Source organism: Corythoichthys intestinalis, chromosome 19, assembly GCF_030265065.1.
Source record: "Corythoichthys intestinalis isolate RoL2023-P3 chromosome 19, ASM3026506v1, whole genome shotgun sequence".
NCBI lineage: Eukaryota > Metazoa > Chordata > Actinopteri > Syngnathiformes > Syngnathidae > Corythoichthys > Corythoichthys intestinalis.
Window position 1 is genome coordinate 17,231,134 of NC_080413.1, and position 25,302 is coordinate 17,256,435.

Below are 25,302 nucleotides of genomic sequence, written 5' to 3' on the forward strand. Positions count from 1 at the left end.
TGAATAGGTGTGCGGTATGCTAACATTACATGACGCTAGAAGTTAGATCGGGCCTAAAACAATCCAGCTGACCCGACTGGCCCGTGGGTATTAAAGCCCGACCCGGCCCGCCAATCAATTAACTTGATTTGGAGGCACGAACCCGTCTTTTGTAACATATTCTCCCAGTTAAACAAGACTAAGATGATTATTCAATAAACATTTATATCTTTTATATTTGTGTGTCTGTTCTAACAGGCGGATAGTGGATTTGACATTTATTTTAATCTCTTCGAGTTGGCAGAAAGAAAAAAAAACGCAAGTTTTGTCAATGTTTAAATAGTCTACATATTTTAATGATCATTATAAATGCATTTACATAATGAAATAACACTGGAAAAGTTTGTTCGATATTTTTTTCGTATGAGACCAAAGTGCCACATTCGTTTACATTCAGCGAAGCCGACACAGGTTTCTGTATAGCATCTTCAACAGTTTGAATCCTTTCCATACCCCACTCCTACCGCGGTTGCTTTTCAATTCCCCTGTCTTTAGTTTGTTTTTCACTAAAAACATTACTGTACGCATACATTTCAAACATAAATTTGACTTTAACACAGCTATTTTTTGCTTTAGTTACATCCCAAACATCTGAATAATGTTTTCCTTTTACAAAATAACATAAACAACAAGACAAATTGCTTTTGATAGCAAAGTAACAATTTATTTACTCATAACTAACTGAGAGATGACGCTGTTGTTGCTGCGACAGCCATGTAAACTTTTCCCTCATCACCGCCTGTCTCATAAAGATGGATTTTTTTGAGTCTCTGCGCTGTCTGCTCGGCGAGCAGCACGGACTCAACGACATCGTCCGCTGCACTGGTGGTCCCGGTCGTTCTGCTCGGTCGTCCAGCGCCTGGCATCCCCGGCGTCCTCTCGGTTGTTCTGCTCGGTCGTCCGCCGCCTGGCATCTTCCCGCCGGTGCCCCGGCCGTGCTGCCCGGCCGTTCGTTGCCATTGAATCGGGTTGCAGGTCTTTCCAAATGCGCTACTGCCCTCCAGTGGCCAGTTTTATTCCTTTAAAATGGATTTTCAGCTTTGTGCTTTGGAGCTCAGTTGAATCAGAACCCAGAGATGTGTCTTGTAAAAAATAAGAGTGTCTTTGGGACACTGACACAATTAAAAATAGGATGTATTTATACGTTTTGGAAGCAACTGAGTTAAAGGATTAGTTCCGACTTACGCGGAAATTCGTGTCACATCGCTAGCCTAGCAACATAACCCGTTCATAACCTGGGCACTACCTGTATTCACTTTTACTTTGCAGCGCATTTTGAACAGGTGTAGTGTTTAGTTGGTTTAGTTGTGTGTTTATGGGCTGGGAATCACATGGGAATCCCTCGCTCACCATCCATCCAATTAATTGCTCCACAGTCGGAGAGTTTTGTGTTTTGTATGCAAATAACAGCTTGTGCATGTAACATTCCTTATATTCATTTTCCAGTCTGGTAACCGGCCCGCAGGCTCCATGCAGGCAATCATCGCAAATTGTTTGGGGAGGATCTAAAGAGTTTTTTCATTTGTTAAATGCAAAGAATATAACAAGGTGGAGGTTTGTTTGTGTTTTTGTGTTAGTGTTCCATGTCAAATTGAACGCATTCAGCGAACATTAAAGCGTCGTGACTCTATGTTCGTCCGCCAAACACCTGACTTAACACCAGTCAACCCTGATGCAACTCCCCACACACTTTGACCAACATTGAACTCTCCTGCCAAGCAGAGAAAGTGTGAAGGGCATGAAAAGAAAAACAGTGTGAGCTGGATTTTAATTGGAAAATTGCTACTAGCTTGCTTTTGGTTTTTTTCTTCTTAAATACTTCTAAAGGCCAGTTTTAAAGAATCTTTTGCCGCTTCGTTTATTTAAAAGTTGACTAATAATGCCAGCTTGACACAAAATAACCAGATCTTTCATAATCTGCCACCATACGGGGTCTTTCATTCATTTTGCACATTGTTTAATGTGGTAGGGTGTTTGAAACCCTCAGTATGTACCAGTACTTTTTCGTCACATTTTGGAGAACTACCTAGTGTTGTGGCCTGCAGCTTCTGGTTTCTTTCGCATGTTGTATTTCATCAGCTTTTGTTCCTTCTTTAAGTCAGCATGAAAGGCAAACATGTATTGATCCACTTGCATGTGCAAGGCCTTTCCTTAACGTTGTTCCAATTATGACATGCAATTTCAACTCCCACTTCTGTCACCATCTATGCTGTTTCTTCCTCCTAGAATGGAAACTGCCCAATTCTGAAACAGCTGCTGTTTTTGTTAGCGTTAGAGTTTACCGTCATTTCCCGAATATAAGGCGCACCCGTGTATAATACGCACCCCAAATTTACTTGTAAAATCTAGGGGAAATTATTGTATCCATTTATAATGCGCACCCTAATTTTAGCACCAATATATAGAAGAATACAAGAAAACAGAGCTTGTGTACAGATACAGAAATGTCATTTTACTGACTGGTGAAACACAGCACAAGCATAGCATATTGCTAGTTCCAAACATTACCATAAACTGACAATATTTACGGAAATAATATGATTTGACAACTTCTCCAACTTACCAGAATCTAGGAGAAAACAAAACAGATGTGACTTTTCTTTTAAAGGCTGCTGTATAACTTGCTGGTTTCATCATTCAAATGTTTCTTCCATGGATTGATACGGTAAAATGAAAGATAGAACGTAAGTCGGAAATCCGAGAGAGCTCATCGCTGTCGACACGACAGTAACAATAGGAACCATTGTTATTTGGGTTTGAGTTTCCCGAGGGACAGATATAGTTGACGGACACACACAGGAAGTCTGTGTTGTTAAGTTTGTTATGGTCTGAGTTGCGGAGCTGCAATAAACGTTGACTCAAATGAGTTCCAGAGACTAAATTCTTTGCTGTATGAAGAGTTATAAAAAAGTAGAATTTAACACATCAACCGATCATAGTGAAGTATTACCGAAACAAAATGGTGACGTCACGTACCGTAATGGTCGGCAACAGATCGCCGCATACGTTTCTTCAACACAACGTGGCCGTGTCAATTAAAAAAAAAAAAAATCATTTTATCAATAAATATATAATAAATAATATATTTCTGTCTCCATCCATGTACCCGTTTATAATACGCACCATGATTTTACAAGTTGATTTTGGGGGGGAAAAGTGTGCGTTATATTCGGGAAATTACGGTAACTGATAAAAAGTGGCTTTTAGTGTGTGGAATGATTTGCACACATCAAGCAGAGGATGCATACTTGAGTTATAAATTGTGGTTACCAACTTGCAGCTTCAAAGAGTTGCGGTATGGCCCCTGTAATGGTTTAACTTTATTTTAAAAATGTATCTGTTTAAATATGTAAAGATCCCTTTTGCACATTTTTCTCCAGTGAGCTTCTCAGACAAAGGAAGATACTATATGCTGTTATTCTGTCTACCTTGGGTGCTACACTCTCGCTCTGGTGTGTTTGCAGCTTTCACGGTTGGTCGGCGCTTAAGGGTCACGTTCGGCGACCATTTTCTGACGTTCCGACCGGTGCCCACCGGTGCGTGAGCAGACGACAAGGCAGGTGAGCTAACCACCAGCTGGGACAAATCACAGCAGGTAGACATTAGCTTGCATGGCGGCGTCCACGTGGGTGCACTGATGCCAAATGTTGTCGAGTCCACAGTTAGGATGAATAATGGCGACAAATAGCTTACTGACACAGTTGTGCAGTTGTACAAACACACATACATACACATGCAACTTTCACAGTATAGAATTACGTTACATGGGAGGGATATTAGAAGTTTTTTTTCGGCCAGCAGCCCACTGTAAGTAATGTAAAACGTAATTGTTGTGAAACGCACCACTAATTTTACAACCGAAAGTCCGACCTGCAGTTTAGCATTACCATTACATTAAACTGTGGAAACTTGCTAATGGAGTAAGAAGCTGCTTAGGAGAAGTGTCCTTCCATATGTGTTTTCTACAGTGTTGTTAATAACGGCGTTAGAATATAAAGGCGTTATTTTCTTCAGTAGTGAGTAATCTAATGAATTACTTTTCTCATCTTGGCAACGCCGTTACCGTTACTGAGGCAGGAAAGGCGTGCATTACTATTTTGGTTGACTGACACGAGAAAAGTCTGAGAAAGAGGGACTCACAGAGACGAGAGAGCAGAGCAGGAGTAGGGAGGAGGCAAGGGAGGGTGACGCCGTTGCAAACGCAATGCTACTATACTACGTGGCTCCAATAATACCTGACTGTAGCCGATAGCCTACAAACTACGCCCACATGATGCTTCGGTAGATATCACATAAATACAGAACTAGATGCAAATGACAGACACGGCTGCATTAGCAACATGTATAATAAAGAACTAGATGCGTTAAAAACAGCCGCCATTTTAAAGCAGTAGACTCCTCAGGAAGGCTCTGTTGTAGAGAACCTTCCTAGCGAACCTAAGTAACTTTTTATCTAAAATGCTCCTAAATCAGTAAAATCTTGACTTAAATCTATCCCTAAATGATGAAATAGTTTTAAAACTTACACATGTCAAAAGTAGACAGAAGGGAACTCATGCAATAACGGGAGCAATTTTAACAACTTTAACGGTTGATTCACAACATTAAATGACTTTCACACATAGCAAAATTTACTATCTAGTTATCGCAATATCCGCAATACTCCTGTGTCTAGTTAAGTTTAGGGCAAAAAAATGGGCTAGGGCCAGTTGTCCCCAAAAACCCTTTAAACTTGATATTGTGTGACCCGTTTTTTTTTTTTTTTTTTTTAAATGAGAAAAAAAAAAAAGCATGAAAATTATCACCAGTTACTTTGCCAAGTAACTAATTACTCTTACGTTCAGGTAACTGAGTTACTAACGCAATTACTTTTTGGGAGAAGTAATTTGTAACGAATTAATTACTTTTTTAAAGTAAGATTAACAACACTGGTTTTCTACTATGGTAACGTTAATTAAACTGTGAGAAATATAGTAAACTCCGTGAACCAAGGTCTACCCCCATCTCCCCAGTTTTCATTTTGATTTTGCTCATGTGGTCTCAAAGCAGCTCAAAGGAGTTTTAATGTTTTTGTCAAGTTTGGCTGTGCTTGTAAAGACCAAAGGAGTAGTGTTTTTTTCTGAAAGAAGGTTCCATTTTTATTTATTTTAAATATTCCCTGGCTAAGAAGTTTTTTGTTGTTGTTGTATTTAATTTATTTAGACAATTTTTTGTGTTATTAATACAGATGTTTATTTTTTGGCGTTCCTGAATACTTAAGAGGTTACTAACCAGTTTGTATTTCTTGTGTATGTTAATATAATTTGTGTTCAAATAATGCAATTTAAATTTCCTAATAAAATCCAGACATTAATTCTGGAAGTTTTCAAAATGTTTCTTTAGCAGTTTTTGAAAGCAAAGGTTTGAATCAAACGGTGTTTCACTTCAACCAATACATATGCACTGCAAAAACCCGCCTCCTTAAAATTAAAGAAAAAAAAAAAATTCCCTTGTTTTCAGTGTAAATCTACTAGAAATAAGTGAAATTATCTGCAAGTGCTTCAAGTAAATTTTACTCAGATTTCTTATTCATAATTTATTTGTTTTGCTCTTTGTAATTGCTATTTGCAATACTAACAGCAGTATTTATTAAGGATTTAGTGTAGGTTTTGGGCTGTGGAACGAATTAATGGAATTATAATGTATTCTTATGGGAAAATCCTGTTCGACATATGACCATTTTGACTTACAAACAAGGTCCTGGAACGAATTAACTTCATATGTAGAGGTACCACTGAATAACGATTAATGAATGTAAAATTGTGTAGGACCATTTAAAATATTTAAAATTTGTAAAACACAAATTGCAAATATGACACAAAAATATATGTAGTCTTTAAGTATATAGGGGATTTTAAAAAAATAAAATAATAAACAAAGTGTAATGTAATTTTTTTTTTTTAATATCTCAATATCCAAATTTATTTAAAGAGCTTTGTTTCAGTCACAGTTTTCTCTGAATAAATATGCTGGGGGTTTTTTCCCCCGAAGCAAAAGTAAACAATAACGGCACATTTCATAAGCGAAAAAGTCTACTAAATCTGAAAGCTGCCTTGCATCCACGTAGTCACCTTAAACTCTTTGACTCCTCATTTTTCATGATAAGGCATTTGAGACACGACATTCACACTGGCTCTTATAATGTGCAGCTCACACCTCTCACAGCCTCGTATCAGCTGATTGCCACTCTTGCACTCTTAGTAAAAAAAAAAAAAAGCACTATAATTATGACCATCCTACTATAATTAAATAAAGAGAAAAGTGCAGATGAGTGAAGACTACTAATATGGTTAGGAAGTGGAATAAAATGTGGGCTTGATTGAAGTGAGATCCACACTCACAGGCCACCTCAATAGTCTACTGTGCTCCGATTCAAGAGGTACATCTGTGCCACTAGAAATGACTGTATGACCGCAATCAATGTCATCAGTACAAATCATCATGTGTATGTTGCTTAGATAATGTCAACATCCATCAACAACAAAATTGTCTTGCAGAAAGGTGATGTTATAATGATGTCTCTGGTTGCCTAGCAACACAATCTAAAGCACCTCCACTCTTACTGTCTTTGATTCTTTCCTAATTGGAACTGATGCGTGCTTGGAGTAGCAAGGCAAGTGAGCATCTACGCGTGTCTTAATGTGATTCAAATGAGATGCAACCAGAGGGAGGGCAGGCAAAACAACACAACTAAAAGCACAGGCTGGTGCAAACTAAGAGATTGAGAACTTTAAGTGTCTTGACCCCAGCTGCTCCCCGAAGTGCCATCTAAATAATATCGCCTTATGCAGTAGCAAGTAGTCTTCCACTAGGAACTGCCATGGCTATTTCCATCCGTTATGGACTCGTCGCTAGCGATAACTTAATCTTGACATTTCATTGTGTCTTCTGCAGAGTAAGAAAATCAGTCCCAGAACATAACTGAGCATAGTGTACATTCCCGTGACCACTATGGGTTCAACCCTGACACTATCAATTGACATGTCTAAAAATTATTTTTCTGTTCAAAAATACAAAATAACAACACATAGCAGTGTCATGCAAATCATCTGGGATAGATGCAATAGTTAGAATATTTACCAACTCATTCACTCCCATGGATGGCGAAAGATAGCCAATCCATTTTAACAGTGAGGGTTAGCAGTGAATCACTGCTATCAACATCACTGCAGCCACTGACTTAAAAATGAATCAATAACATGTTAACTCATTGTCTGCCATTGACGGCATCAGACGTCCAATCAGTTTTGGCTTGGAGAGACTCGTTGCCAGCCTTCCCAGTCAAAAGATGAGCATTCACACCCAGTCCTCCCTGTTTAAATATGTTGGATGTCTCGTTTTAAATGGGAATCAATGAGTTAAAACTAGAGGTGTGACAATATACCGAAAAGGTGATATATATATAGATATATACAGAGTTACCCCTACATACGAAGTTGATTCGTTTCAGGACCTTGTTTGTAAGTCAAAATGGTTGCATGTTGAGCAGGATTTTCCCATAATAATACATTGTAATTGCATTAAATCGTTCCACTGCCCAACCTACATCATTAATAAATACTGCTGGCACTATTGCAACTAGCAATTACTCAGGGCAAAACAATTCAATTTAAAAAATTGGAATAATAATATAATAATAATATTAATACTAATACATGTAATAATGTTAATAATAATAATCAGGTTCTAATGTAGAAGTTGTGTTTTGCGTGGTGTACCTGAACCCACCGCGTCTCAGTGAGAGAGTTGCATAAGAGTTTTTACTTTCACTTTTAATGTTCTGTTTTTGTCGTCAGCTGCGGCAGACAGTAGGCATGTTGTGTTGCACAAGTCCTGAAATTAATGATTAAAAACCTGACGAAGCTGGCGATTTCCTTAGCAATGCTGCTATAATAATAATTGTCACATTAACTTGTAAGGACTGCCGGACGGAGGAGGACCGTCAAGATCGTAGACATTTTACGGCCGTATTGTTCAGCCAGTTCACGGTAGCGCACACCACGCTCATATTTTTCTATCATTTCCATCTTTATTTCGTTGGTAAGCGTCACCTTTTTCCTTTTCTCACCACCTGCGCTAACATTTTTGGAACCCATGTTGATTTCTCCCATGAGAAAATCTGCCGTGCGTCCGTCTTGTGGGAAAACAAAGAAACTGCAGCGCTGTCATAAATTGTCATATTTCGAGCATGTCGTCGGATGTAGAAACAAATGGCGAGACAAATTTTACGTCGGATGTCGAAAACATCGTGTGTCGAAGCCTTCGTATGTTGAGGTACCTCTGTACTTTGTAGCCCAAAAGGTTATCGATATGCTCCCACCAAGAATCGATTTTCCATTTAAAAAAGGTTTTTTTTTTTGTTTTTTTTTTTTTTTGTCTTGCAAACGAACCAACAGGTTGCTTAAAAAATCTTCCAATAGAATAGCTCACTGGCTGTAATTAACAGTGCTAGACATCCTATTCATTTTGACTGGATTGGACATCTAGCGCCGTCAATGGCACTGAAACTAGATCAATCACAGCCAGTTTTGTTGGCATTAACAGGTCACTTCATTTTAGGGCGTTAAAGGTTAGTTCATGTTGATTTTGAGTTACTTCCTATTCATTTGGGGACATTCTTGAGTCACATCCTTTCTTAGTGACCCAAAATCAATTGGAAGCAGTGTTGTTTTTGGCAGCCATTTTAATTTTTGTCTAAGTCTTTTGACGAAAATAGTTATTAGTCTTAGTCATGTTTTAGTCATTTCAAAACGCGTTCGTCTTCGTCTAGTTTTAATCAATGAAAACTCAGACAAATTTTGTCTTCTTTTAGTTGACAATTCTCAAAATGTTTTCGTCTATAGACTTCAAAAGTTTTAGTCTATGAATGAATACATAAATAAAAGGTTTCCAGTCGCTACGAACTGTATGTAAAATGTTTTCCAAGGGTTTAAGAAGACCCCGAGTCACCGCGCTAAATGCTAATGCTAACGCGAACGCTATCCTAAAGCTACAAGCTATTTTAATGTGTGATGATCCCTCAGCAAAGACCTTTAAAGGCTAAAGCAACATTGCATAGCTAAGATAAGAAAACAAAACTTACCAAGCAGCACCTGACACTTTTCACAAAAGGAGCCTGGAATGGGCACATGCTTAAGTCTGTGTGTGTGGTGGGGGCACAGCACATCACATGAGTGACACGACCAAACGCTGCTAAATGTGTTCTACCTACAAATACAAGAAGAAAATATCACACATTGTGAATTTATGATGGAAACTAGGCTAATTTTGAACTGGCATCCATCTCGCTATGTTTTAGTCTTCCAAGACACGTTTTCAGCGCATCATCGTGATGTAATCTTAATGAAAAAATTGTTCGTTGACAAAATATTTTCGTTATCGTCATCGTTGATGAAAACGACACTGCCTAAAAATCAACAGGAACTGACATGGAATGTCCCATAATTAACTCATTGCCTGGCATTGGCTGCCACTGACGGCCATAAGTGATAAACGCATTCCAATTCACAACAGAAAGATTTTTAGTTCTTTTGTAGCATATCCTTAAATGATTTCCTGACCAATGTATCGATAATTATTGTATCACCACCTCGTGAGATCATGAGGTAAAGGTTCCCACCCCTTGTTAAAACTACAATACATCATACTCATTGGGGATGCTGCTTAGTAAATGCAGTAATGTGTGATCACTGTAGATGTGTTAATTGGCAAGTCAAATTTTGCCCTAGCCAACCAATCAGGGGATGAGAAAATGCAGACATACTGTAATTGTGGGCCAAATTGCTGAGGGGCAGGACATGAAATGTGATTTGTTAAACAAAACAGTCACATTGCTAATATAGTTGGTTTCCCATCGATTGGCACTACTGATTTTGAAGGCACTGGGCAGATTAGATTGACATGGCAACACAGTGAGGATGAAATCTTATTAGACCAAAAATCGAACACCCAGATATTCTTCTAGAAGCAGAGCAGCCATGCGGAGTCTGCAAAATGAAGAGAGAGGACAATTTCAACAAAACAAATCCTCTGGGGCCTCGAGATACAAATTCATACTTTCATTGATCAAAAAACTTGTTTCCCAAATCACCCATCCTTTCTTAGTGTTTTTGATAAGGAAAATATAACACTTCACATACATACAGACTTTCTATCTACCGTATTTTTCGCACTATAAGCAGCACCGGACTATAAACTGCAGCTGTTCTCATTGAATTATGGGTTATTTACACCAAAGATATTAACCGGTAACATTTTATTTGACAGCGGCATCATACGACTGTCATAAGACCAAATGAACCACTATGAAGCTTTGAACCAATTGGCTGCAAATCTTCATTGCTTCAAAAAGTTTAATTTGGCCATCACTGCTCCCATCTACTATCAACACTGTTGCTGTCCAACATGCCTCCTAGCATGCATTGCTGTGCTGCCTACAGATGTCAATCAAATATCAATAACAATCAAAATTCATGTTCTGTGCTAATTATTTCTTCAGTTACTGTTCCAGTTGTTTCATTAATTGCTGGTTATGATAATCGGTAACACTTTATTTGACAGTGGCGCCATAAGACTGTCATTAGACAATAGTAATTATGACATGACACTGTCATGAGCATTAATGAATGCTTATAAAAGATGTCTTTTAGTGTTTTCCAACCAATGATCTCACTTTTGAATGCATGTAAAAGATCCGAGTTGGACAAAAATGGAGAGAGTGACATAATTTGCCGGATGACAACTCATGACATCTGTCATAAGCGTTGAATAATGCCCATGATAGTGTCATATCATATTTATGACTGTCTTATTACAGTCTTATGATGCCGCTGCCAAATAAGGTTTTACCAAATACCATAACAAAACTGTAACTTAATAAGTAATTAGCATAGAACATATTTTTTAATTGCAATTTGCATCTGTAGCTCTGCAATGCATGCTAGGAGGCATGTGTTACCTATTAACCCAAATAAATCAACAAAAAAACTGGACGATTGGCAGCAGGATTCAAAATGAAAGAAAAAAAGTAGCGGCTTAACCCTTTAATGCCTGCAATATGACGCAATTGTCAGAGAATGACAAAATTTGAAAAAATAAGTTCTTAATAAAACCTTTTTTTCAAATTTGTAAAAAAGAAAAAAAGTGTAATAAGTGCTCTAATATCTATTTCTCATGGAACCTGCAGATGCATGAGTTGACTTGCATCCTTTTTTTTTTTTTTTTTTGAGGAAAGACATTTCAAAATTCTGAATTAGTCTCAAAATCATGAAATTCTAAGTGTATCAAATGTGATACATTTGGCAAGAAGGGGTTAGTCCGAAAATGACGGTATAAAATAAACTAAAAATGGTAATAACATAATTAAATGGAAAGTAAACAGGATAATTCCTGTGTTAAAATTTAACTATCAGAGAAGGCCTTGACCGCTTACCATCCTGTGTATTTTGTACAAGGCTTCATCCGACACTTCAAATATTCGTCTGACTTTCCTCCTGATTGCTTCCTGGGAGACTAATTTGGTGATAGCGTCTCATTCTACCGACTCGCTGAGATAATCTTGATTATTGATCTTTTTTTGCAGGATCAGATTATAGTCTTAGTATTGAGACGCCGTGACGCTTGCCCGGTGACCTCCCCGTCCTTTCGCGGGAGAATCCGAGTAGAAAGCTCTTGATTTCCATGGCGACGTGCACAGTGTGATTTTTCATTCTTTATTTCTTTATTTTTTATTTTTATGTGTCTCACCCTGTCTACCATCTGTCTCTTCATTTATTTATTTATTTGCCTTTTAGGCACAGCTTGGCTTTACACCAAACAGCTTTCCCTTCTACTTGCTCATGTAAATTATTCATAGGGTTTTTTCGGCCCGTTGTCGTCGTTAATGATTGTAAGCAGGTAGTCATTTGGCCCGTTATCAGTCTCACAAGCCTTTTCTGGGCAGTGAGCCTGATGAATAGGATGGAGCTGTGATTTTTTTTTTTTTTTTTTTTTTTTGCATGCACACGTGTAAGTTTGGCAGTGAATGGTCATCTCTTATGCAATGCTTCAGGACATTGAAAGACTTACACTTAGAAGCGTTGCGTGACGTGGGCAGTAAACATTTTATCTGGTTTCGGTCTTTCCTTTCGGCTTTACATACAGTAGTCACATCTGGGCTGTTTTTTTTTTAGTGATAAGGTGAACTGACTGTTGTTTCGGGTGAGTAATCAGGGCCCTGGTCACATACGCGCCTCAGAGCGAGAACCTCACACTGCCTCATGCATTAAGGGAAAAAGTCTAGTAGAATATCAACATAACATCGAGGGACCGAGTCTTACTGTAAAGACGAAAATGCTCCGGGGCTGTACCACCACGCAAAGCCGATGCTGCGTGGGATGTAGCTTAAGTTTCACATGAAGCAAACTGGTAAATTAACTGGAAATACTGCATAGAATATTTGGTCTGATTTTATTTTGTGATGTAGTTTGTAGTCTGGAAATACAGTGCCCTCCATAATTATTGGCAGCCCTGAAAAAGATGTGTTTTTTGGCTTCTAATGATTTTTTTTTTTTTTTCCCAAATAATATGGGACCTTAATGGAAAAAAAGAGGAAAATCCAACCTTCAATACAAGTGCATTCATTCAGTGGGGAAAAAAATCCCACATAAAGAAAAAAAATATTTGACATCAGATAATGTGTGTCACAATTATTAGCACCCCTGGTGTTAATATTTTGTACAACTCCCTTTTGCCAACAAAACAAGGTCTGGGGACTGAGATGGCCATGGGAGGAGCTTGATTTTGTGTCTGGTGAACCATTTCTGTGTAGATTTGGCCATATGTTTAGGGTCATTGTCTTGCTGAAAGACCCAGTGACGATCCATCTTAAGCTTCCGGGCAGAGGGCAACAGATTTTGATTTAAAATTTCAAAGCATTCATGATGCCATGCACCCTGACAAGGTTCCCAGGGCCTTTGGAAGTGAAACAGCCCCACAGCATCACTGACCCACCCCCATACTTCACAGTGGGTATGAGGTGCTTTTCAGCATGCGCATCTTTCGTGGCATGCAAGACCCACTTAGAGTGTTTTTTGGCAAAAAGCTCAATCTGTGTCTCACACAAAAATACACACGGTCCCAGGCTTCAACTGGGACCGTGTGCTTTGGTCAGATAAGACCATGAAAGCGTGCCATGAAAGATGCACCTCGGAGTTTTGGGGGAGATGTATCATGGTCAACCAGCTGTTAATTACTCTTTCCTCAATAAATGTATAGGTAGGGCAGTCAAAATTATCGCGTTAGCGGGCGGTAATTAATTTTTTAAATTAATCACGTTAAAATATTTGACGCAATTAACGCATATGCCCCGCTAAAACAGATTAAAATGAGTGTTATGTCCATTTGTTACTTGTATTTTTTGGTGTTTTTTCGCCCTCTGCTGGCGCGTGGGTGCGACTGATTTTATGGGTTTCAGCACCATCCATGAGCATTGTGTAATTATTGACATCAACAATGGCGAGCTACTAGTTTATTTTTTGTTTGAAAATTTTACAAATTATTTTAAAACAAAAACATTAAGATTTCTATAACTTGTACTAACATTTATCTTTTAAGAACCACAAGTCTTTCTATCCATGGATCGCTTTAACAGAATGTTAATAATGTTAAAGTGATCTTCGAGTAATTCAAGTAATTCTTAAAAGATAAATATTAGTTCGAGTTATAATAATTTGATATGAAAACCCCTCTTAATGTTTTCGTTTTAATAAAATTTCTAAATTTATTTTAAGTGATAGGTCGCCATTCTTGTTACGTCGCAGTGCGTGACGTCACCTGGCCGAACTTCCAGCGTGTCACTCTTAGCTACCCCAACATGTCGTCGGTTCTGCCCTTCCAATTTGAACCAGATCGGAAAAGTGAAGAGCAGGACAGCACTGTTGGTCGTTCACAAGACGAGCATCAAAGGCAAAATGAGAACAGGAAATACAGTACCTTATAAGAGAAGAATTTGGCAAAACTGGTGATGTACTCGCTGGAAGTGCGTCTAATTGACAACGGAGCGAGAGAGTGTATGCTGTTGAGAACTCCGGTTTTTGTTGGCAGATCTTCAAGGTAAGATATTGTGTTTTCAAACTTATCCCAGTATAATTATGTAGATTGTTAGTGTCCAGAGCTGTCGTATGCTTTACATACAGTACAAGCCAATAGTTTGACGGGAACAAATCCTGGAATCGGGTGTAATCCATGTCTTGTACACAGTGGCGTAGCAAGGGTCCCCGGGGGCCCCTGGCAACAGGCAACATGGGGCCCTTCGAGTGTGTTTAAGTATAATAACACCTCGGTCTCATAGAGTGCTTTTTAGGACACTCAAAGTGCCCGGCTTCTCCTACATTGGGACATAAAACTACAGTAACATAGTACACTCACCGCTGTCTTGCTTCCTTTTCTCCTCTTGTTTTTTTTTTTTTTTTTAATTCTTTCTTTTCTTGCTTCCAGAAGGCAAGGCAAGGCAAATTTATTTATATAGCACAATTCAACACAAGGCAATTCAAAGTGCTTTACATTAAATGAAGATCATAAAAATCACATTTAAATCAATACAACGTAAAAACCAAGACAAAAGATCACATTTAATCACAAATAGAATAAAAATAAATAAATAGAAATAAAAATAAAACTACTAATAATAATAATTGAAATAAGCAATGGAGATAAGCACAAGAGGAATAGAAAGCAAGTAGATTGAAATATATAGACAGTTATGGATATGCAGTGCTAAACAAAAGCGTTTTTAGCCCTGATTAAAAAGAGCTAACAGTTTGAGCATACTTCAGACGTTCAGGTAACTTGTTCCAGAGGTGAGGAGCATAATAACTAAATGCTGCCTCACCCTGCTTGGTTCTTGTTCTTGGAACATGCAGAAGACCGGTTCCAGACGACCTTAGGGGTCTAGATGTCTCATAGGAATCTAACAAGTCAAGCATGTATTTTGGTCTAAGGCCATTAAGTGTTTTGTAGACAAGCAGTAGTATTTTATAGTCTATCCTTTGACTCACTGGAAGCCAGTGTAGCGATTTCAAAACCGGTGTAATGTGGTCCAGCTTCCTTGTATTTGTGAGGACTCTGGCTGCAGCATTCTGTACTAGCTGCAGCTTCCTGACTGATTTTTTTATCAAGACCTGTAAATATACCATTGCAATAGTCCAATCTGCTGAAAATGAATGCATGCATAAGTTTTTACATGTCTTGTTGAGTCAGACGCCCCTTAATTCTGGTTATATTTTTTAGGTGGTAATAAGCGGATTTAGTGACGGACTTTAGATGGCTATCAGTACGGATAACTTCTCTTCATTTTGGTGATACGCCAATTTAAAAAAAGCCAAATCGCCGCTCACTCTCACTCTGAGTCACGTGTGGGGGTTGGGGGGTGCAGAGCAAGTGAAGGGGCCCCTTCAGGGAACTCAGACACAAGGCTTTCACTGGCACTGTCGCACTTGTCGCTGCGAAAGTGCAGTAAAGCTGCGTGCGCTAAATCTGTTGGCCCGTCTAGGGGCCCCTGCTGGCTGGGGGCCCTAGGCAATTGCCTGGTTTGCCTAATGGGACGCGACGCCTCTGCTTGTACATTGTAACACGTGGTAGGTAGGATACGTGCATAAAAGTACCAAAAAGGGGAGAAGCTTCCACTTATGCACATTTATTCACAAAAAAATAATATTTTCACCTTGACCACTCGTCACTCGGGAGCTCAGTGGTACGCACACAGAAGAACTCCAACATAAAAGTAAGGTCCATGCCAGAGTCACTGTCATCACTGCAGCGTGCCATAGTGCTTTAATTGTTTGGTATCATTTGGGGAAAACTCCCACAAAGAATAGTCGACAAAAAAAATAGCAATAGTAATCCAAATCCGCGTTTTTTCACTCAATCGAAGATTCAGGAATTAGACCGATCTCATGGCAATGTTGCAACCGCGATCAGGCCGTTGAATCCACAAAATAGACTGACCCGGAAAGCCGCTGTGGGACCGACAAATCCAGAAGTTAGTCAGATCCGAAACCAATATTGCCGCCGCGGTGGGACTGTCGGATCCAAAAATTAGACGGATCCCTTATTTGACTGAGGATCCAGGTAAAATGTCCGGGCGGCAGTTGTAACGTGTGGGAGGTAGAATACCAAAAATGGGAGAAGCTTCCACTTATGCACATTTATTCATAAAAAATAATAATTCCACCTTGACCACTCACGTCACTCGACTTGTTACCATTTGACTGGAAATTGCATCCAAAAGCAGCACATCGTGGCATTTTACTTCGCGAGTTTGGGCAGCAATACGCAATTGTTGTATACGCTACACATTTAGAAACATCCCATTTACGTCATCACTGCGAGCCCGCAAAACATGGCGCCAACTATCGGTCAAAATGTGTACTAAATTTTATAAAATATTGCCATTGATTTAACATTTTATGTGTTTCTAACAACATATTTTAGTACAAGAGAACAGTTGTGGTTAATTAGAGCCTACATGTACTTACGGTAGAGGATCACTTTAATGCCATCTTGTTGGTTTATTGTTATAATAAACAAATGCAATACTTATGTACATTATGTTGAATGTATATAGCCGTCTTGTGTCTTATCTTTCCATTCCAACAATAATTTACAGAAAAATATGGCATATTTTATAGATGGTTTGAATTGCGATTAATTACAATTAATTAATTTTTAGGCTGTGATTAACTCGATTAAAAATTTTAATCGTTTGACAGCCCTAATCTTAGGTATTGCTTTCTTTATATTTTGAGCATACTGTGCTGTAGCTTTCAGATTTTTATTTTCTTCATTTGAGTGAATTATGGAATTCATTAAGTCGAAAGTTAAAGTACTGCTGTATAAAGTATTCACGCTGCTTGAAAACCAATATAACCAACTTCGTGTTCAAGTGCTCCTTCAGATTTTTTTCTTTCATACAATTGACTAGCAGCTCTCAGTCTCCTATCGAATAAAATAAATGATGTCTGCTTGATAAAGTCTGAGGGTTCTTGCCCTCATTTGTTAGTGGGTCTCACTCATAAAAATGCTTGACTATTGCCTCGTCTAATGCAAATGTGTTAAAGTGGTAAACTTAGAGAATTTTTTTATATAAAGGCTTTTATTATATCTACTTTAGTCACTTTTTCGAGTTAAACTTCATTTATCAGCGTTCTGGCTCTTTTTTTTTTTTTTTTTTTTTTTAAATTTGTTTTACTTTAAAAGCAGTCAGCCAGACTGCAGAAACTAGTAAATTGAATTTGCTCACTTTCAGATGAATGTTACGTCTTCCCAAATTTAAAAGGCTATCTTTTAAAATGGCTGCTTTTATGTTCTCTTCCCGTAATTGCTGTATTTATGTTGATTTCAATTCAAGGCAGAGAAGGGTTGTGTTAGCACAAGCCACAAGCTTGTCGGCATGACTTATCACTTGTGTTTAGGGGAGAGGGAAAAAAAGGCAGACAGCTCACAGTCCTCAATTCATCACTATGTCCAAATACAATTGTGGAATCGGGGCCTAGATCAAGCATGCCATTTATTACACGGTGTGGGCCTTGTTTGTTCCTAGCTCAACTCGCATCCCATGGGCCTTGTAGTCTGAGCTTCCCTCTCTGGCACAAACAAATTGGCAATGTTTGGTTGTGGTTGTTGGAATGATCACTTCATCTACCTCCTTTGGGATGCAAAGATTAAAAGTCTATGACGACTGTCCTCGAGGTGAAGCTGGTCCATTGCAAAAAGTCAAATATAATTAAAGTTTGAAATTTAGACTACAGTGGTAAGAAAAAGTATCTGAACCTTTTGGAATTTCTCACTTTTCTGCATAAAATCACCATCAAATGTGATCTGATCTGTGTCAAAATCACACAGATATAAAAACAGGGTCTTCTTTAACTAAAACCACCCAGACATTTATAGGTTTTCATATTTTAATTGAGGATAGCATGCAAACAATAACAGAAGAGGGAAAATAAGTAACTAAGGAGACTTAAAGAGCAATTGAAACTGATTTTTGCCAAACAATTTAAGTCAGGTACGTGCCCAATTACTGATGAGTGGTTTAAAACTGCCCTGCCCACTATAAAACACACACCTGGTAAGAATGGTCTTGATGAGAAGCATTGTCTGATGTGCATCATGACTCGGTCAAAAGAGCTGTCTGTAGAAACAGTGTCTGCTTTAACTAAAACCCAAAATGTATAGGTTTTCATATTTAAATGAGGATAATATGCAAAAAATGACAGAAGGGGGAAAATAAGTAAGTGAACCATTACATTTAATATTTTGTGCCCCCCTCTGGCAGCAATAACTTCAACCAGACACTTCCTGTAGCTGCAGAACAGTCTGGCACATCGATCAGGACTAATCTTGGTCCATTCTTCTCTACAAAACTTCTGTAGTTCAGTCACATTCCTGAGATGTCTGGCATGAATCGCTGTCCTTAGGTCATGCCACAGCATCTCAATAGGGTTCATGTCTGGACTTTGACTTGGCCACTCCAGAATGAGTATTTTAATCTTCTGAAACCACTCTGAAGTTGATTTACTTCTGTGTTTTGGATCATTGTCTTGTTGCAGTATCCATCCTCTTTTTGGCTTCAACTGTCTGAAAAATGGTCTCAAGTTTTCCTGCGAAACGTCCTGATAAACTTTTGAATTCATTCTCCCATCAATGATTGCAAGCTGTCCAGGCCCTGAGGCAGTAAAAAAGCCCCAAATCATGATGCCCCCTCCATCATGCTTCACGGTGGGGCTGAGGTGTTGATGTTGGTGAGCTGTTCCATTTTTCCTCCACACATGACAATTTGTGTTACTCCCAAACGATTCAACTTTGGTTTCATCAGTCCACAAAATATTTTGCCAAAACTTCTGTGGAGTGTCCAAGTGCCTTTTGCGACCATTAAATGAGCAACAATGTTATTTATTTATTTATTTTTGGACAGCAGTGGCTTCCTTCGTGGAGTCCTCCCATGAACACCATTCTTGGCCATTGTTTTACAAATAGTTGTTTTACATATAGTTAATGTGTTCACAGTTATATTGGACAGTGCCAGTGATTTCTGTAAGTCTTTAGCAGACACTCTATGGTTCTTTTTTACCTCTCTGAGTATTCTGCGCTGAACTCTTGGCATCATCTTTGGTGGACGCCAACTCCTTGGGAGAGAAGCCACAATGCCAAACTCTCTCCATTTGTAGACGAATTATCTGACTGTCGATTGATGAACATCCAGGCTTTTAGAGATGGTTTTGTATCCTTTCCCAGCTATATACAAATTAACATTCCTTGATCGCAGGTCTTCAGACAGCTCTCTTGGCCGAGCTATGATGCACATCAGACAATGCTTCTCATCAAGACGATTCTTACCAGGTGTGTGTTTTATAGTGGGCAGAGCAGCTTTAAAGCACTCATCAGTGATTGGGCACTCACCTGACTTAAATTGTTTGGCAAAAATTGGTTTCAGTTGCTCTTCAAGTCTCCTTAGTTACTTATTTTCCCCCTTCTGTCATTGTTTGCATGATATCCTTATTAAAATATGAAAACCTATGAATGTCTGGGTGGTTTTAGTTAAAGCAGACACTGTTTTTACGCCTATGTGATTTTGACACAGATCAGATCACATTTGATGGTGATTTTATGCAGAAATGTGAGAAATTCCAAAAGGTTCAGATACTTTTTCATACTGCTGTGCATTTTGATGTATGAGAATCCAAAGTGGCATTCAGTTAGATAACATTTGAGCTCTGAGTTACAACCATGTTATCATACTTTAAGGCAATACTGTATTTGTGAATGCTCTTCAGCATTCACAGAATGAATCCTTGTCAATATGTCGATGCGTGAGCATTATTTCAATCTACTTTGTGCCACTCGACTGCTCTCGACTCCTAATGAGACGACCGCCAGTCGTCCAGCATCAAATAAACACATCTCTTCTCACCTCCTCTCAGCATCTTTGACCGTATCTGCTTCACCAGCATACAAACGTGACACATATTAATGGAAATGTCAGCAGCGGAGCGGCTTCGACTTGGTTCTCCGTGCTGGATAATGCGTGAGGGCGGGGTGTTCTTCAACTCTAACCCCCCGGCCTCAATTACGGCCCCACCAACAGGTTCCCAGATGGTCCCTACTTCAGATCGTTGAGGGCTCTCAGCAGTAAGATAGACACGTGCTTTCACAGCATGCTACCTTGCTTTTAAGTGGGAAAACACTGAGCTAGTATTTGACTGGAACTGTGTTTTGGGGTAATTACGATCGATCGGGTCCGATCACGTCATTTTCAAAGTATCGGAATTGGCAAAAAAATATCGGACATGCCTTTTTTAATATATATATATTTTTTAATCAAATTGTTTTCTAATTGTATTTAACGTTACAGACAAAATGTCTTACACTCATCCAGAGTCTTTAGATTTGGCTTAAAGTAGGCCTATCAAATTTATCGCGTTAATGGTGGTAATAACATTATAATATTTAACGCAATTAACGTATGCGCTGCACTACCCACTCACGCATTGTCGCATTCATTCTATAATGGCGCCGTTTTACGTATACATAGAGGTTAAAGGCAATGTAAAATGAGTAGAGAGAACTTTGGCAGCCTTTGAAGCCTTTTTATAATTGGCTAAAGCCTTACAATCCCTCTCTCAACAATTTGAAATATTGTGGGAAGCAATGTGGGGTAGAAAGGTATTGGTTGATCTTTTTCTTAACACCCTATGTTATTTCCCAACGCAGAGAAGATATATCAATTGGTACCCCTACGCACAGTCATGGTTGCACTTCCCATCATGCATTTGGGCAGAAGTTAAATGGCTACAGTATTATTTACTGAAAGCTCAACAAATACACTAGATGGCAATATTTAGTCACAATATACAAAGTCACATTTATCCTTTAAGAATTACAAGTCTTTCTATCTGTGGATCCCTCTCACAGAAAGAATGTTAATAATGTAAATGCCATCTTGAGGATTTATTGTCATAATAAACAAATACAGTACCTATGTACTGTATGTTGAATGTATATATTAGTCCAAGTTTTATTCTTTTTTTTCCTTAATGCATTGCCAAAATGTATATGATCGGGAAAAATTACAAGGAACGATTGGAATTGAATCGGGAGCAAAAAAAAGCAATCTGATCGGGAAATATCGGGATCGGCAGATACTCAAAGTAAAACGATCGGGATCGGATCGGGAGCAAAAAAACATGATCGGAACAGCCCTTACTGCTCCTGTTGGGCTACAGTGACGAGATGATGGGGGAGGTTGAGAGCAGGTAGTTTTTGGTTCCAGAGCGAAGTTTTAATACATGGAGTTACAGAAAAGACAGAAGACAGACACAGAGGCCCTGAGCAGGATGTCTTTTCGGTGACAAAAAGGCATTGGGTGCACTCAATTGTAAAGCTGCTTCTTATAATATGGGGTCCTCTGAGGGACAAAAAGGCATTTGTCAAAGCAGTCGATCGTAAAAATTTAACGTCTGTTGAGAACCAACATACCCTCATATTTAGCATTTGTCATGACAATTTCAATTGGAGGACACATTAAGACTAGAAACTGAAATTTCTGGAGAAATTACGATGGGACTTTGCTGCGGTAGATATAGATCTAGCATGTCACTTCCTGTTGATTGGGGACATTTCAGGTACATATCCTGTTGATATCAGATCACTTTCTTTTGATTACTTGGGCACCAGTTAAATGTCAATAAGTTGTAATAGTATGTTTTTGGTCAAAGATCACAACCACACAGGTTTTTCTGCCATTAAAAATGAATGGGAAATTTGGACGTGCATGGCTGTCAATGGCATCGACTTACTTGGGTGCGAGTTTTATGTCAATGAGCTGACATGGTAAATGGTTGAAAATCAAAGAGCTATGTTTTCCTGCCGTTGAAAATAAATGAAAAATTTGGACGGACATGGCTGTCAATGGCATCCCATTAGAAATTAATGAGCTTTTGGCAAATTTCGGGCGAACCGTAGGTTTTTGCCAAATTCTGTATACAACTTTTATACCCCTTACCATGGTGGAATTTTTGATGCATAAATTTTGTGATTTGGTCAAAAAATGTAGGAAAAGTAGTGTTTTGAATTTGTTTTTTCTTTTCAAATAACCTGCGTTTACGGACAAACAGTAGAGGTGTGCATCGGCACTGCCCTCACAATTCGATTCGATTACGATTCGGAGGGCCACGATTCGATTCGATTCAGAGGGTCACGATTCGATCCGGTTCGATTCGGCAATGCATCGCGAGGCATTAAAACCTTGGATGCATTAAAATTCTAAAGCAAAGCATATTTTGGTGAATCATGAGGCAACACAAGCGGTCAGACATTAAACAACTTTTTATTGGCTCTTGTGTCACTCCTGGTTGAAATCAAATGAAAATACTTTCAGATATACTGTATATATTTAAAAAAAAAAAAAAAAAAAACAGATCACAGCATTTAATTAGTGCTTTGAATGAGACCAGGGCTTTCTCTTTTTTTTTACACACAGTAGCAGCCTTTCACACAGTCTGAACTCGTGCAAAATCAGTAATAACAGTCACTGTATTTTAGTCACAACGACCCATCAATAAAAATATTTAAGTAAGCATTAAAGAAAACGACAAAGAAAATATTGTAGTGCAGCAGCAACCTTATAGTAATATCAATCCAGGGATCAGTTCAGTTGCAAACAAAACATCAACTAAATTGCAATGTAGAACAAAAGTAAAATGTAGGCCTAGCCCACTATACGTATATGTGCAATAGAGGTTAGATCGGGCCGAAAAAATCCAGCTAGACCTGACACAGCCCGCTGGTATTGAAGCCTGACCCGGCCCGAGCCCGATCAATTAACTAGTTTTGCAGGCCCAGCCCGAAAAACCCCAAATTTTTTTTTTTTATGGAGTGACACAAAAAAAAAAAAACGCAGCAGCAGCAATTTATTTTCATTTCTTCGAGTTGGCAGAAAAAACGCAAGTTTTCTTAATGTTTAAATAGTCTACATATTTTTATGATCATTATAAAATAATTTACACAACGAAATAATGCTGGGAAAGTTTAATATAAAAAAACATAGGTTTTGCAGACACACAGAGGAGAAGATTCAAAAGGATCACATTTCTGTTGCCTTTGTTTGCATAAATAAAAGTGTCGTAACGAATTCTCAGTTGACAGAAAAAAACGCAAGTTTTCTTCATGTTTAAATAGTCTACATATTTTTATGATCATTATAAAAAGCATTTACACAACGAAATAACACTGGGAAAGTTTAATATAACAAAACAAAACAAAAAAACATGCGGGCCACGGCCTTCATGTGCGTGCACAAGCAAATGCACAATACAGAGAGCCTGCTCTCGGTTTTATCCCATTTTTTAAAAATAATTTATTAGTCCGGCGCTGCGGCCCGACCCGACCCGAACGTGAATGCTTAACATTTTGGGCCTGGATAGGACATACCATAACAATGGCTGACGCGGAGAAAGAGGGAGCGAGAAAGATTATTGATGCACCTAAGACATTGAAAGCAGACATCTGGAGACATTTTGGCTTCTACGAGGTTGGTGGGAAACTTGACCAGAGTTATGCGGTGTGTAAAAAATGAAACATGAGAATAATAATACAAATGGGGAAACCAAATCCGTTGCATCACCGGAATTGCGCAGGGAAGATTTTTGAACGTACTTATAAACTTAAATGCACTGAATCGATTCAGCTTGTTGCATGCATCGAATCGAATCGTCCATGCCCTGCATCGGGATGCATCGCCGCATCGATTATTGTTGACACCACTAGCAAACAGAATTTTTTCTTTGGGGGGGTTGGGGTCATTCGAAAAATTCCCTGCATCGAGGAAAAATTCTGGTCATATCGACATTTGAACGGCGGCGATGGGGTTTGTCTGATGACAAACTGGTTTATTTGAGGGGTTTTTTTCTCTACACAGGAAACAAAAAATTATTTGGAAACATATGTCTGGTATTTAAAACAGGCAAAGGGTTTCACCCTTAAGAATGTTTTGCTAGTTTAAAGGTAATATGAATTGAAACATGCCATTGCTAACAAATGGTATTGACTGCCATGATGTTATAAACCTCTATGGGACACAAACAGTGGTCATGTACAGTCATGTAGAAAGATGATAATAAATTCCTCAGAGGCATATATTCATTAGCCTATGTAAAAATAAATGAATAAAATTTTCATTTATTTAAACAGGAAAAATGTTTGAGTTAAGCGAATTGTCTTACAACCATGGACACTGAACCCATTAAACTTATACTTTAATGTCCCACTAAACTGTTAATTAGGGCCCGAGCACTAAGCGTGCGAAGGCCCTATTGTTTTGCAAAGGATTTTTTTTTTTTTTTTTTTTTTTTTTTTTCAGGGCAAATGAAAACGGCCAATTTGGAGGCCTGAACATGCACGAAAAGTCACCAAAATTTGCACATACGTCCGGAAAATTGTAAATTTCGATAATTTTGCAACGTTGCAAAAAAATATAACAAAATGGCTCAGTGGCGCCCCCTTGAAATTTTAAAATTGGCCTATAACATTAGGGTCTGTCAGCGTAGAGCAATGAAATTTGGGGGGTCTATACCTTGTCCAAAACCGCTCCAAAAAAGCATTTACACGCATATTCCAAACCCAACAGGAAATCGGTTATTTTGGATCAAATATGAAATTTTTATCGATTTACAGGGTGCACATTTGAGACCTTTTCGCTGAGGGAGTTAGTTGGATCATCTTCAAAATTGGTGAGACTGTTCAGGAGACATATGAGATCTTAAGTTTCTAAAATGGTGTGTTTTCATTCACGGGTCTGACCTGGGCGTGGTGCCAAAGTCGGCCATTTTTTCGGCAAAACACCGAATTCAGTAAATGGCTAATAATTCCTTGACACAACTTTCAATCTTTTTCATATCTGCCATGTATATGCGGTATCCCACCCTTAACACGAGTGCATTGAAATATTACCCATTAGGTCTAGCGCCCCCTAGTGAGAACAGGAAATGCCTTTTTTTACGAGACAGGTTCCTCCTCCAAGGGAAAAAAATCTGTTGACCTCAAACCTGCATCAGGGGAGCCTTAAGACCTGTGTTCAGATGCCTGATGAAAAATATTGAGGTTTCGTTGAGGCGGAGGGGTCCAAACAGGAAAGTGAAAATGAACGTCAACAATTTGTCACGCAAAAAACTTTGAACAGTCATAACTCGG

General features: G+C 38.6%; 1 protein-coding gene across 5 annotated transcripts in view; it reads left to right on the forward strand.

Moving 5' to 3' along the window:
• slc25a47a (solute carrier family 25 member 47a) overlaps window positions 1–25,302 on the forward strand; it is a 560,121-nt gene that overhangs the window by 414,314 nt on the left and 120,505 nt on the right. For all 5 annotated transcript variants that reach the window (XM_057822967.1, XM_057822968.1, XM_057822969.1 and 2 more), the window contains one exon: window positions 3,504–3,599. The gene's annotated coding sequence lies outside the window, so the exon portion shown is untranslated. The remainder of the gene's footprint in view (window positions 1–3,503; window positions 3,600–25,302) is intronic.